The sequence below is a fragment of the Phyllostomus hastatus genome, unplaced genomic scaffold, assembly GCF_019186645.2.
Source record: "Phyllostomus hastatus isolate PE091 unplaced genomic scaffold, TTU_PhHast_1.1 phas_contig_38, whole genome shotgun sequence".
Lineage (NCBI taxonomy): Eukaryota > Metazoa > Chordata > Mammalia > Chiroptera > Phyllostomidae > Phyllostomus > Phyllostomus hastatus.
In genome coordinates, this window is record NW_025333869.1 from 7,383,949 (window position 1) to 7,395,586 (window position 11,638).

Genomic DNA, 11,638 nt, shown 5'->3' on the forward strand with positions numbered 1-11,638 from the left:
ATGATGTTAATTCTTCCAATCCATGAACATGGTATATGTTTCCATTTATTGGTGTCTTCCTTAATATCATTCTTCAGTGTTGTGTAGTTTTCTGAGTACAGGTCTTTTACCTCCTTAGTTAGGTTTATTCTTAAGTACTTTATTTTTCTTGTTGCTGTAGTAAATGGGATCTAGTTAATTTTTTTATAAGGGTTAAGTGCCGCGGTCCAGCCGCAGCTAGGTCCAGGGTTTCCTGAAAGGTGGGTAAGGCGTCAGCAATGGGAGACAGACGACAACACGCCTCAGAGGACAGTGATGCTCTGTTCCGTTTATTGCAAGTACAAGCAGGTTTTTATACTTTCATTTTTAGCAGTAATTGACATTTGCGATTAGGTAAAGCAGAATAAAATTAATACAAAGGTAACCAGGAAAAATACAAAAATTCCCAGATATTCAATTATATTAAACAAAAATTATTTTAACCAGGAGAGCCATAAATCAAACAATTAGAAATAGCTGTACGTAAAGAGTTTGAATGTCTTATTATTTATTAAAATTCTCAGAATTTGTCATGGGGCAAAAGGATACGCTAAATTGAATAGAGGTTATAGGAAATTTATTATAAGGCCTTTGTGATGTCTAACTTACCTATTTACCTTTTCTGTCTAAAATAGTTCTCTATGTACCATGGACTCTGACTCCCTGGTAACTGTTTCTACTTGCTTAATTTATAATAGTTAACCAGCTTTTCTTATTTCTTTGCCTGTCTAATTCTATTTGATATATATTCCTATTCAAGGTAAAGGCGGGGCTGTTACTCCAACAACTTTTAGACACTCAGGGGCTATTTCATTAGAGGGGATTTTATTCTTTGGTCAAGAAATTATTTTATACAACTTCATAGGAATTATGCAAATCAATAAACCTGAGATACAGATATCTAACAATCCCACCACCTTTTAATCTCCAAAACAAACAGGTAAGGAGAGATAAACAGGAAATTCAGCTACAATAAACCCTTTTTATTCCTTAGTTAATAAACACCAGAGAGGTCTGCTTCAAGCTAGCCTTTCCATGAAATTTAGACTATTATAAGGCACTTGGACTTCATCCTTATTGACCATTCTAATGTCACCCTCATTATATGCTCCTGTATAAGGCAATGGGAGATCTGGAACCCTGTGGAGACCATTAGCTCCTTTTGGGGGACACCATAATTTGCCAATAATCTAATATGCTACCCAGGGGTATCCCTGGGCTGTAGGTAAGGGTCTATATAGTTTTTTCTTGTTTTCTAGAAAGACTCTTTGTATCTATGGGTAAGGAACAGGCATGGGAAAGTCCGCCAATAATTCAACCTATTGTAACTGATTTATGAATTCTTTTATGGGAACAATCAGGGATAATTTCTTACTCAGGTTTATAAACACTTTATTTAAAACAATCTGGGCATGATTCAATAGTCTAGGGAGAACTAGTTGTCCCTTCAGAATTTCCCTCAAAATCAATCATTGACTCTTTTCGAGCCTCTTTCTTCTCATGTCCTGTTCTTATGGGAATCAGGGTACAAAGTAAGACCATGATTAATATTAGTAAGGAAATTATTAAAAGCAATCCCCAGAAAAATTACCGCCCCCTTTGTATACCACACTCTCTTCCAGGAAGATGGATTCCTTGAATGCCCTCTTTCCATGTTCAGACCTTGTCAAAAAACATGGTTGGAAGAGGGCGTGGCAGTTAAGGTTCTTTTTTGGGGGGTATATAGATGGTTATGTATTTTGATCATTTGTTGAAAAGGCTTTTATTTCTATACTGAATTACCTTGGCAACTTTATCAAAAATCAATGAAGTTTTGTGACTCTGTTTCTAGACTCTGTTCTCACAAACATTATCTTAAGTGAAAGAAACTAGACACAAAAGTACACATAATATATGAATATTTATATAAATTTCAAAACAAGCAAAACTAATACAAAGTATTTAGGGATGCATATTTAGTGTTAAAATTATAAAGAAATGTGAGAAAATGGTTACCATTAAAGCTAGGATAGTTGGTATTAAGAGGTGAAGGAGAGGTTTGTGGTTGAGAAGAGGTACTGTATGTATGAGAGAGCCATCTAGAGAGCTAGAAATATTCAATTTTTTGACCTGAATATTGGCAGCATGAATGCTTGCTAAACATTTATGTTTTACTTGCTCACCTGTGCTTAAGAGTTGGGCAAAAGAGTAAAGGAAAAAGAAAAAGATAGGAAGGGAAGGGAAGGGAAGGGAGGAAAAGAAGAGAAAGATATGAAAGAAGGAAGGAAGAGAAAAAAGGTGGAATGAAAGAATTTTTAAAATAAAACAGTTTTATTGAGGTATAATTTACATAACATGATATTCACCTGTTTTAAGTGTATACTACAATGTTGGAGTCTGCCCTGCCTGGTCTCAGGAAGCTGTAACCCCCCATGACTTAGGCTGAGTGAGAGACCTCCAAACCAGGAGCCACTAAGGAGACAAAACTTATTTCCCTGGCATGAACGCTGCCTGTTCTGTGCCTGGCCTCCTATGCTTGATCAGTTAGCCAATGATGGGTAAGATTTCCCATGGAGGGAATCGCCTAAGACAGGCATGATCACTAGGAGGACTCAGGGAAGAGACTCGGGGCTGTGGAAATGAAGGGGTGATGAACATCAACCCCTGCCCCCTTGGCTTTGTCAAAGCCTGAGTCCTTGTTCTTAGTTGTAAGAATTCCAAGTCTCCTGGCTGCCTTTTTCTCCTCTGTTGACTCAGGCCTGCAGAAATAACAGGGGTGGTGCTGCCCAGACCAGAGTCGGTGGACCCCTGGGGTAATCAGGCCTGGGACATAGAATATGCAAGATCCTGTGAGATCTGCTTGCTGGAGGATGCTATTGAATTAGAGTTTGAAGGCACAAGCAGGAAACAAGACTAGCCTTTTAGGTCCTGTAGTGATAAAACCCCAAACTTTGCCCAGAATCCCAGCAGGAGTTCTGTGATCACCTTTGAAAGTTACCTATTCCTTTTGATCTTTTCTGCCAGACTGTATTCTTAATAAAAACCTACTGAGATGGGGGCTCAAGGTGCTCTCCACTAGAGAGAGTGGCCATTCCGTCCCTATTTCCCCACAGGACCTGGTTGTCTCTGTGTATGTTTTTCTCGTGTTTCGACAAGCCATCCGCAGAATTCCATGATCACTGCAGGCCAGAGGTCATGTCACTACAATGATTTTTAGTATATTTACAGAGGTGTGCAACCATCACTACAATCTAATTTTACAATATTCCCATCACCCCAAAAGAAACTTCAGGACCACTTACTCCCTACTCTCACCTCTAGTTCTGTCTGTAGATGTGTGCCTTTTCTAAACATTTCATATAAATCAAATCATACGATATGTGATCTTTGTGTCTTGCTTCTTTTACTGTGTATCATGTTTTTGAGGTTTATCCATGTTGCAGCATGATAGAAATTATTTCCCTTTGATGGCTGAATAATATTCTTTTGTATGGATATATACCACATTTTGTTTATCTGTTACCAGGTTTGATGGACATTTGGGTTGTTTTCACTATTTTGGGCTCTTGTAAGTAATACTCCTGTGTATATTCACATCCAATCCCTTGTACAAAAATATGTATGTTTTTTTCTCCTGGAGAATTTTTCTAAGAAAGGAATTGCAGGGTCATATGGTAACTCTATGTTTAACATTTTGAGGAACTTTTTCCAAGGAGCTGCACCATTTTACAATTCCATATGCAGTATATGAGGATTTCAATTTCTCCACATCCTAACCAATACTTGTTATTGACTTTTTAAAAAATTATAGCCATTCTAGTGTGTGTAAAGTGGTATCTCACTGTGGTTTTTTATTTGCAATTCATTATTAATTTGAACATCTTTTTATGTGTTTACTAGATATTCATATATCTTCTTTGGAGAAATGTTTCTTCAAATATTTTGCCCATTTTAAAATTGAATTTTTGCCTTCTTATTATTGAGTTGTAAATTTTAAAAAAACATACTAGATATAAGCTCCTCATTGGGTATATCACATACATATACAGGCAAACCTCAGAGACATTGCAGGTTGGATTTGAGACCAACTTAATAAAGCAAATATCACAATAAAGTAAGATAAGAATTTTGACTTTCCAGTGCATGTAAAAATCATGTTTACACTATACTATAGTCTATTAAGTGTGTAATAGCATATGTCTAAAAAATGTACTTAATTTAACAATACTTTATTGCTAAAAAATGCTAACTATCATCTGAGCCTGATGGAAAAATGACACTGATATTCTTTCTCAATGCAGAGTTGCCACACACTCTCAATTTTTTAAAAAAGACAATGTCTGAAAAATACAATAAAGAGAAGCACAATAAAATAAGGCATGACTGTAAATATTTTTTCCCAGGCAGGATGGATCAGGATGGCCTGAGATTTCATTACCCTCCTCAGAATGACATGCAATTTAAAACTTATGAATTGTTTATTTTTGGAATTTTCTATGTAATATTTTCAAACCATGGTTGACTACAGTTAACTAAAATGGAGGAAAGCAAAATGTCTGATAAAAGAGGACTAATGAATAACCACAAGTGTGTCAAAGTTTTGACAACTATATAAGAAAGAAAGATAGGAAGGAAAATGATAAATGATAAACTTAATTAAGTGGTTGAATTTGAGTGGAAGGAGATGAATATTTTTCCTCATAATTTTTTGTGCTTTTAAGCTTTTCTATAATTAGCATGCATTGACATTGCAATTTTAAAAAGTCTTGACTCTAAAAAGCAACTCAGTTAAATGTGCCTACCTCCTGTCTGATTTGTTAACCACTTCAGTGTTCTTTCTTTTTGTTTTATTCTTTTGGTTTTCCTTTCTCTTCATATCAGGGTTGAGGTCTCTACTGAACTTTCTGACCTATTTATTCTGAAACCACCATGCAAGCAGGACTAGCTTGGGTCCCTTTCCCCACTGAGCTTATATTAGTTCTCCAAAGGAAATGAGGAAACACAATTTTCTTGGTCACGAAGATTATTCTTCATGAGGCAGGACTTTCTAAGAGCCATCTCCCTGATAAGCATGAAGGGTCTTGGGTATGCTTCTAGGAGGCTTGAATGCACCTTTGACCCTTCTTCCCTCATTGAACCATACTGCCAAACTACACCCATCCCATTGGACCTCACCTCTGTAACTTTCTACCATGAGTCTCCACTCCCAGGTCCTACTGGTAATAATTGCAAGTCACACAGACCTTATTGGCTGTTTTCCTGGATTGGGGGGCACCCCTCTGCCTCTGCCTTGTTTTCTATCAGTCTTCTACTTCTTCTACCAGTCTTCTACCTTCCAGAATGCTTTTACTAAAATAAAACTATAACATGTCTCCTAAGTTTAAACTTTGAAGAGGCTCCACAGACCTTTGAGAGCTCATAGTTCAGGTAGAAAGTCTAAGGTCTTTCACTGGGCCTGGCTGATGTCTCCATTTTAACTCCAAACCCTGCCCTGGAGCACTCCATAACTGGCCACAGAGAGCCCTCCTCACTTGCTTGCCTTCCAGGCTTTTGCCTATAATACTCCCCTTCAGTCCAACATCCTTTCCTTTTTGTGCAGGAAGCCCTCCTTAATACATCTGTCCTCATTCTTAGTCCCCAAGAGGACTAGGCTGGGAGTCAGGCTGTCTGGTCCTGCCTGGAAGGAACCCCATACCCAAGTGCTCACATAGTGTATGGAATATCAGGCTGCCTATCTCCATTTTATGGGAAACTGAGGCCCATCTTGAGAGAGAGAGAGAGAGCTTTCTCACAGTGCAGACTGCATTTCTCCACATCAGGAGCCTGGATTAGATCTTCCTAGAATATCCCCTGGTGGCTTGCTCTGGGAGGAAGCTGCAGAGGGTTGGGGGCTGAACTTGCATCTGGATCCTGTTCTGTAAACAGAAGTTCACATTACTGCAGGCTCCATGCCTACCCCACCTGGCCTGCGGTAACGTATGAAGGTCCTGCTGAAGGTAGAGATGTGAAGCAGAGGCTTGTTAGCAGGGTTCCATCTTCAGGTTAGAAATCTTACCTTATCTCTGGAGATTGTGTTTAGGCCCAATGCTGGGGGCAGGTAAGGCTTTTGAGAGACAGTCGTGACTGCAGGGAGCTTTTCAAAGCATCTCTGGGAACTTCTGAAGGAACTGACCACTCCAGACCTGTGACCAGACTTCTGATACTCCACAGGATTATGCTGTCCACTTTGGGGCACCCACAGACAGTTTTTAATATGCCATAGGTCTCAGAAAAACTTGTTTTATTAAGATGGTTTTATTTTATTTTATTGTTTTATTTTGTTTTGTTTTTTGTTTTATTTTGGGGGGTCATGAAGTATTCTAAAATTAATTGTGGTAATAGTTGCACAATTCTAGGAATATACAAAAAATCATTGAATATACATTCTAATGAGTGAATTCTATGGTGTGAATTATATCTCAATAATGCTTAGCCCAGAGATGGAGCCCCACAAATATGCCCAAATGAGTTTCAACAAAAAGTATAGAAGCAATTCACTGAAAAAAGCAATGAAGTGGAATTGGAAAGATGGTGCTGGAGCAGTTGGGCATCCATAGGGAATAATAATAATAACAACAACAACAACTCCAAACCTAAAGCTGAGTCTCACCCCTTTTACAAAAATTAACTCAAAATGAATTATGGGCTTAAATATAAAATGTAAAACTAGAGCGTGTTCAAGGGTTGGTCTTGGGAAAGAAAGAGATGGATACCCTTTTCAAGTGATAATGTCATTTCCCAAAATATTTGCTCTGCTTAGGTTAGGATTCTCACATGTGGACCAGTGCCGATGCAAGGAAACAGAGGAAAATGCTAAATTTCAGTTTGAAATTAGTGAAAATCTTCAGTTAGAAGATAGTTCGAGAGCTCATGGACCTCAGGGAAAGAACACCTCACTTAGGCTCTATACAGGCTTCCTAGAAGCAGCCTTTGGTTTTCTGAGGAACATTGCTTGGATCTTGCAGAATTGTGCTCTCCCTACTTTTGGCACAACCATCTGTTTCCTTGAATCCATCCACTGACGAGAGAGAGAGAGGAAGGGAAAAAGAGAAACATCGATGTGGGAGAGAAACATGAATCGGTTACCTCTTTTACCCACCCAGACTTAGGATTGAACCTGCAACCTAGATCTCATATTTTGGATTCTGGATCTATTATAATGGATGACACTTTGACATCAGATGTCACGGGTTGAAGAGCTGAAGTTAATGGTGAATGTGCAAAAGGCATTTCTATGGCACTGTTCCTCCTGTGGCAGGATCTGATCAGGAGTAGAATGGGACAGTCTTAAGAGAGGTAAGTACGACAGAAGCCATGAAGTGACTGTGTATTTTAAATGCAGCCACCCAACAGGAAGATCCTTTATTTATCCAAACAAAGTAAAATTTTACTGCAGCTAAGAACCGCTATGTGTTAAAAGATGGACCAGAGGAAGATGGAAAGAATGACTTGTTAAAATTGCTAATAGAGAGGAATTCCAAGATGGAGGCATAAGTGGTCACACTGTACCTCCTCGCGCAACCAAAACTAAGGACAACAAGAATTTACAAACAAACAAACAAACAAACAAACAAAAACAACCAGAACAGAGAGAAATGAACTGAGTGGAAGTCTGAATAACATACATCCAGTCCGGTAAGGAGGGCCAGAATCAGAGGCCTACAGAGAGGAGTTGAGGGGTACCGGCAGGAAAAATCGGTGGCTGGCAGACACACACGCACAGGCCACAGACCGCAGCTGGTGGACCCTAGAAGCGCAGGGGCAGCTGATGGACCGGTGGCAGACCCTGGGGGTAGGAGGCAACGAACAGACCCAGTGAGGTGTGCAAGGCAGCTGGCTGTCTGCAGCCGCACATTCGCACACAGACAAACTAAGCAAAAACTGGCAGCGTGACAGACCATGCAACCTAGGGACCCAGCACCAGGAAACAAAGCCTGAAGGCACCGATTGAAAACACCTGTGGGAGTTGAGGCCGGGAGATTCTCTCAGCCTCACAGGAGGCTCCTTGGAGAAACCCACAGAGTCTGAGAGAGTGCACAAGCCCACCCACCCTGGAGCCAGCACCAGAGGGGCCCAATTTGCTTGTAGGAAGCGGCAAGGGTGACTGGAGTCCTGGTGAGAGCGGAGCAGGTGCCATTATTCCCTCTTGGACCCTGCCCCCACATACAACATCACAACCCAGAGACTGAGGTGCCCCACCCTGGTGAACACCTAAGGCTCTGCCCTTCATACGTAACAGGCATGACCAGAACAAAGGAAAAAAATAAAATAAAAAAAATGGCTCAGAGTTAAAAGCCCCGGAGCCAATTTTTTTAAGCCACTGAGAAATAATAGCCAACCTATCAGATGCACAGTTCGAAGCACTGGTGATCAGGATGCTCACAGAATTGGTGGGCTTTGGTCATAAGTTAGATGAACAAATGCAGACTACAGTAAGTGAAGAAGAATGCACATGGAACCAATAGTGATGGAAAGAAAACTGGGTTTCAAATCAATGGAAGGGACCAGAAGGAGGAAAGGAACAACAAAACAGAAAAGAATGCAGAAACAAGATTAAAAAAAAATTGAGGAGAGGCTTAGGAACCTCCAGGACACCTTTAAACGTTCCAATATCTGAATTATAGGGGTACCAAAAGGGGAAGAGGAAACACAACAAGTGGAAAAGTTATTTGAACAAATAATAAAGGAGAACTTTCCCAATGTGACAAGGGAAATAGACTTCCAGGAAGTCCAGGAAGCTCAGAGAGTCCCAAAGAGGTTGGACTCAAGGAGGAACATACTAAGACATATCATAATTACATTATCCAAGATAAAAATGAAAGAGAATTCTAGAAGCAGCAAGAGATAAGGGGCCAGTTACCTACAAAGGAGTTCCCATCAGACTGTCAGCTGATTTCTCAAAAGAGACCTTATAGGCAAGAAGGGCTGCAAAGAAGTATTCCAAGTCATGAAAGGCAAGGACCTACAACCAAGATTGCTCTATCCAGCAAATCTTTAATTTAGAATGGAAGGACAGATAAAGTGCTTCTCAGATAAGGCCAAGTTAAAGGAGTTCATCATCACCAAGCCCTTATTATATGAAATGTTAAAGGGACTTATCTAAGAAAAAGAAGATAAAAAATATGAACAGTAAAAAAAGACATCAAACTCACAGTTAGTAACAATCATACTAAAACAAAAGCAAACTAAGCAAACAAATAGAACAGGAACAGAACCACAGAAATGGAGATCACATGGAGGGTTAGCAACAGGGAAGTGGGAGGAGGAGAGAGGGGGAAAAGATATAGAGAATAAGTAGCATGGACAATAGGTAGAAAATAGACAGGGGGAGGGCAGGAATGGTGTGAGAAATGTAGAAGGGAAAGAACTTATGACACATGGACATGAACTAAAGCGGGGGAATGTGGGTGGGAGGGGGTGTGCAGGGTTGAGGGGAGTGAAGGGGGAAAATGGGACAACTGTAATAGCATAATCAATAAAATATATTTTAAAAAATTGCAAATAGACCTGTGGAAACTATTGGTTTTTACTCTATTATAAAACAACAAAGCCAGCTGAGCTCATTGCAAGAAATTTCTTTGAGGAACTGTGCAGTAAGTTGTGCCCATGATAAAGGGGCATTGCCAAAGCATGTCCTAATGTTAGAGAAGTAGATTTGTCAATAAACCTTTTGTCAGCATGGGATGAAGTTGTAGACACTGCTGATCAGCTCAGACACCTGGACGTCCTTAATCTCAGAGACAATAAACTGAGGTTTCCCCCTGGCTCACCATCTCCAACTGGAACATTTCCTGCACTGAAACGGTTTTAGTCCTCTGCTGAACAGGAGTAACGTAGGTTGAGGTGCTCTGGTGTGCCTTGGGGTGGCAGGTCCTAGAGGAGCTCTACCTGGAGCCTAACAATATTTCCATTTCAGTAAAGCTGGCTGACATTCTACAGATGGTCACATTATTAGACCATTTCAATAATCACGTAATTGATTAAAATCAGCTGTTTCTAATAGTGTATCTGCCCAGATTAGAACAACTAATTCTTTCCAACACTGGGATTTCTCTACATTTCCCAGATTCTGGGATTTGATGCAAAACGTTAATGTTTCCTTCCTTGCAAAACCTTGTAGTCAATAACAATTGGATAACATGGGCCATCTTTCAGTGAGCTGGATAAGTTACAGAGTCCAAGCTCTTTGTCCTGCTGAAGAAACACCCTGTCTGAGGGAAGCAGTGTTCAGGCTGCCTACCACTTCATTATCGCCAAGATCGGTCAGCTGCCAACTCTGAACAAATGTCAGATTCTTCCCAAGGACAGGCTTGGAGCAGAGCTAGAATACAGAAAAGGATTCGGAAATGAATGGGAAGAGGCAGGTGGGACTAGGATGCTGGCAAAACAAGCCAAATGAGGAGTTCCTGGCAGCCCATCCCAGAAACCAGGCACTCTGCCTCAAATACGGTGCACCTGAAGATGAGGAACTCAAAACACAACCACTGTGTTTGCTTAAAAACCAGCTAACACTGAAGATAAAATATCCTCACCATCTTCATCAGAATGTCCTAGAGAAACAACTGCCAGATTCCATGACAATTCAAAAGGTAAAGTTACTGCTGTCACGTCTTCTCAAAGTTCCTCTGTCAGACCTTCTGTTGTCTTATGAAAGTCCCAAAATGCCAGGCAGAGAGATTGAACTAGAAGATGACCAACATTCATTAGAGTTTTATTCTGTGGAAAATGGAGATTGTCTACTAGTGCGATGGTGACAGCCAACTAATAAAGCTCGGAGACTAGACTGTTTATTGTACTAGTGTTCACTGGAAAAAATGATTTATTGGAACAATTATACTCTAATAAAAAAAGAGGTTTTATAACTTTCCCTAAATATAAGAAAAGGTTGTACTTTTCAGAAGAGACCATCTAGGCTTGTATATAATAGCAATAATAAAGGCTTTGTACCTAAAACAAAGTATAACTAGAAACCTTTTAGAACACATAGAGGGAAAAATCTTCAGGATCTAGGGTTATGCAAGGAGTTCTTAGACTGGAAACCAAAAGTTTGAGCCATAAAATGAAAACGATCAATTGGACTTCATTAGAATTAAAAACGTTTGTTCAGAGAAAGACCCTGTTAAAAGGATGCAAAGACAAGCCAGAGGCTGGGAGAAAATATTTGCAAAACATGTATCTGACCAAGCACTAGTATCTAGAATATATAAGGAACTCTCAAAACTCCAGGGAATAAAAATAATCCAAATTAAAAAGGGGCTAACAAAAAATTCCACTGCTGGGATTATACCCTAAGAACCCTGATACACCAATCCAAAAGGACCTATGCACCACAATGTTCATAGTAGCACAATTTACAATAGCCAAGTGTTGGAAGCAACCTAAGTGTCCATCTGTAAATGAATGGATCAAAAAACTATGGTACATTTACATGATGGAATACTATGCAGCAGAAATAAAGAAGGAGCTCCTACCCTTTGTGACAGCATGGATGGAACTGGAGGACATTATGCTAAGTGAAGTAAGCCAGGCAGTGAAAGACAAACACCATATGATCTCACCTATAAGTGGAACCTAATCAACAAAAAAACAAGCAAGCAATATA

At 39.8% G+C, this 11,638-nt stretch overlaps 1 pseudogene; it reads left to right on the plus strand.

The window, feature by feature from the left end:
- The first annotated feature begins 7,195 nt into the window (after positions 1 to 7,195).
- On the plus strand, positions 7,196 to 10,790 carry LOC123821062 (annotated as a pseudogene).
- Positions 10,791 to 11,638: the final 848 nt, after the last annotated feature.